Below are 4,183 nucleotides of genomic sequence, written 5' to 3'. Positions count from 1 at the left end.
TCGCCCCCGAGCGGGAACACGTGTCCGTCGTGTAGTAGCTGCTGCAAACGCCCCATCGGGGGTTTCATACTCTACCGAGAATGGAGGGGGTCCGAGAGGCCCAGGCTTCACCTGGAGTGAGTGGTGTTTTAAAAAGAAGCAATAAGGGCTTGGTGGCGCAGTGGCTGGGAGTCTGCCTGCCGATGCAGGGGACGCGGGTTCGTGCCCCGGTCCGGGAAGATCCCACATGCCGCGGAGCGGCTGGGCCCGTGAGCCATGGCCGCTGAGCCTGCGTGTCCAGAGCCTGTGCTCTGCAACGGGAGAGGCCACAGCGGTGAGAGGGCTGCATACTGCAAAAAAAATACATAAATAAATAAAAAATGGAGCAACAAAACCAATTAAATAAGCCCGAATCACCAGCAGGGGGTCAGTGTGAGTTCTAGGGGCCAAAACTCAGGAGGTCAAATCCCAACAGCCTCTCAGGTCTCTGTGACCTCAGTTGAGTTGTTTAAAGACGCTGAGCCTCCGTTTTCTCATCTGAAAATGGGTTCATGACAGGACCGTCCTCACTGGCCGGCATGAAGCTCAGAAACGAGTGTCAAGCGCTGAGCACAACGCAGGCGTCGGGAGCGCAGCTGCATGGAGCGGCACGGAGAAGAGGAGGGTGGGAACGACAGGCACTGCTACCGGGGGCTCAGTGAGTGGTTGGGAAGACGAGGCAGGGCCCAGGGGCTTCGGGGGATGCTGCCGCCCGCGTCAGGGTACCCACCTCCTGATTTGGTCTTTGAGTCAGTCAGTGGCCTTCTCCAGCCCACCGAGAAGAGTCCCCCCAGCCCCTCCCTGCTTCACCGCATCTGGACGGCCTTTCTCTTCCTCTGGGGCAGGGACCTCGTCTCGTTCACGTCCCCCAGATCCTGGTCCAAAACCAGCACTGTGGCCAGCAAGCGCCCACTGCGTGCGTGTTAACGTAAAGTGAGACCCATGTAGACAGCTCATACGTACCACCTAAGCTGAGTGCTTCGTCATAGACGGAGGTCAGCTGAGGCCCCTGCAGGTTACGGGCCCAGCCCAGGACCGCCCACCCGTTTGTTCATGAGCAGAGCCAGGCTTGGCATGAGCCCCCTGACGCCTGGCTGCAGCCTCACCCACCAGCTTTTGAGGTCCTCACTGGAAGGGTTCTGCTGGCCGTATGCCCCGGCACCCAGAAACCCAAGCATTGTGGGTTGTCAGGAGGACGGAAGGATGGGGTTTACCGTGAAGGAGACCAGAGCTCAGTGGGAAAGGATCTACTGTCCTCTGAGCAAGAGAAACAGAAGAGAGAATTCTAGAGAACCCAGAAGTTCAGAACAAGAATGAAACGTTCGAGTCTTGGTAAATGCTGCGTGTCGCCATCCGGGCCGGGACTTTTGAGGCCTCAGGGGTTTTCCAGGGGCAGGTGGGGGGTGGGAGGGGGGACAGGAGTGTGTGGGAAGGAGGGGGTCCCGGTAGGGAGGCCTCCAGGCTCTCTCCACCCCTGCGCTAGCTTTAATCTGAGGGTGCTGCCTTTATCGGTTTTATTTGTGTATATTTCTGGGTACAATTTCCTTTGAACAAAGGGATCTGTGACTCAAAGAATGTTTGAAAACCACTTACTATTTCCAGTACAAGATCAAGGCGAAGAGCAATCAGGAATGGCTGGGAGAGACGGGGCAGGCTTCCAGGAGGGAGAGTTGGAATTCGGACAAGGAGAGGGGCCCTGGGTCAGGCCGATGACGATAGGATGGGGCATGGCGACCAGCCAGGTGACCGTGGGATAGCCAGGGGCCTTCTCGGATAAGAGCAAGAGGCGTCTTGATAAACAGCCAAGTGGGGAGGGTTAGAGGGGTTGGGGTGAGGGCTGCCCCGCTCTCTCTTTTGTTAGGAACCCCGAGTAGCAGGCCCAGGTTTTAAGGTCTAGGGCAGCAATTCCCGAAACCTGGTTCTAGAACGTTCTAGGCATCTCCCACTATCTTCATGAAGTCTACAGCACATGGTGTCATTGGAGAACTTCCAGCAGAGCCCAGTGCTCAGAAATGTCCTCCCTCCCCTGCTGTGTCTGACCCCCTTGCTCCTGGGTTTCACGGCCTCTGGTTTCAAAGGCGTTGATCCATGTTCACATACAAACATCCAACCCAGCAGTGGTACCCTTGGGCATTCAACCCAGAGACGTGAGACTCACGTTCACCCAAAAACCTGCACCCGGAAGTCCCTAGCAGATGTGTTTATACCAATGCAAAACTGGAAACCACCCAAATGTCCTTCAGTGGGTGAGCTGTGGTACATCCATTGCCTGGAATACAACTCGGTGATAAAAAGGAATGAATAATTGATGTGTAAACATCTTGGACGGATCTCTAGGGAATTATGCTGAATAGAAAACCCCCAGTTTTAATAGGTTACATGCTGTGATTCCGTTTACATGACACTCTTGATATAACAAAGTTACAGAGATGGGGAACAGATCACTGGTTGACAGGAGTTAGGTATGGGGAAGAGGGTTAGCCTGGCTATAAAGGGGTCGGGGGAACACCAGAAAGCCTTGTGCTCCAACAGGAGCAGTCCTGTGTCTTGATGGAGCTGGTGGCTATACCAACCTACACATGTGATAAAAGTGCATAGAACTACACATGCACAAAATGAATGCATGTGAAACTGGCAAAATCTGAATAAGCTTTAAGAATTGTACCAGCGTCACTTTTATCATTTTGATATTGCACTATAGTTATCCAAGGTGTGGTCATTGGGGAAAACTGGGTGAAGGGTACACAGGACCGCCTGTGGATTCCTTTCTTTCTTTCTCTTTCTTTTTCTTTTTCTTTCTTTCTTTCTTTCTTTCTTTCTTTCTTTCTTTCTTTCTTTCTTTCTTTCTTTCTTTCTTTCTTTTTCTTTCTTTCTTTCTTTCTTTCTTCTTTCTTTCTTTTCTTTTTTTTTGCAAGTTCTTCTGGATCTGTAATTATTTCAAAGTAGAAAGTCAAACAAAAACCCCAAGTATCACTGGGAGGGGTCTCTTGCGCTTCAGTTAAGTTGTTGGAAATCGGTCAGATCTTCGACAGCAGAGGAGGTGGCAGGGAAGGGAGGGCCGCTGAACCTCAGCCAGCATCTCAACTGTTTGCTCTGGCTCCAAAGCAAGTGTCAGGTTGCAAAATTAAAGCCAAACAGAACAACACCAACAGGATGTATCCTTGAAAAAGAAAGGTCCAGTGGTGTGCTGGGGCAGTCTGGTTGCACTTCTCCCCCATTTCATGTTCCTTGAGTCATGCTGTGGCTTAAAATCAGCCATGGTGGGAGTATTTACACCACAGAAATTGGCAAACACTACAAATCAGGTTTGTTTTGTTTTTAACGCAGGAAGCCAGTTGTTAAATATTCACCAGCACCCTGCTGAGAATACCTGGCCAGAACTGTCTTAGACATGAAAGGACACATATCAGCATCTACAGAGAGGCCCTGAGGCAGGGTGTCCAGGACTGGTTAGTGTGGTCAGCTGAATAACGGCCCTCTGAATATAGTTCCATCTGTGACTGTTGTAGTCACGTGAGCTATGTGAACTGCCACTGGACACTTCATCCTCTGAACCCCCGTTTCCCTTTCTGGAAATAGGTATGGTGCTAATGCTGGCTGCCCTGCCTACTGATGGCTTACTGGAATGAGATAAGAGGTGTAGAAATGAAAGGGCTTCGTGAACAGGCGGAGGCTCTGCTCCAAAATAGACCATCAGTACCCGATGCTCTGCTGGTCCCACGCAGCTGGTGTGTTTACGAGTGTGTCCCTGAAGATTAAGGGCAGGGGCAGATACTCCCCACGGACGTTAAAAGCCACCCTCTAGAGACCCTAGGTATAAACTCACCGAAGAGGCCATAATGCAGGTGTAACCTATTTGGTCTACGTGATGCTGGCAAATCGTCTCCTATCTCCAGACTCAGTCTCCCCACGTGCCAAATAAAGGCGTTAGTTGGCTGACGTACTTCTGTGAGTGCTGAGAGACACAAACCATGACGTCTACACTCGTAACCCCGTCTGAGCACCACTGAATTGTCCCTGCGAGCACTGCGTTCTGTCCTTAACCTGCTTCAACTCCAGTGTCCTCACAACAACCTATTTCACAGGTGAGGCATGAGAGGCTCAGAGAAGTTAACGTTCCCGATGCCACAGGTCACAGAGCACTGGGCCAGGACTTGAACTTGGG

This window comes from Phocoena phocoena, chromosome 19, assembly GCF_963924675.1.
Source record: "Phocoena phocoena chromosome 19, mPhoPho1.1, whole genome shotgun sequence".
In the NCBI taxonomy this organism is placed as follows: Eukaryota; Metazoa; Chordata; class Mammalia; order Artiodactyla; family Phocoenidae; genus Phocoena; species Phocoena phocoena.
The sequence above is the reverse complement of the archived record's forward strand: the minus strand, read 5'-3'. Positions refer to the sequence as shown.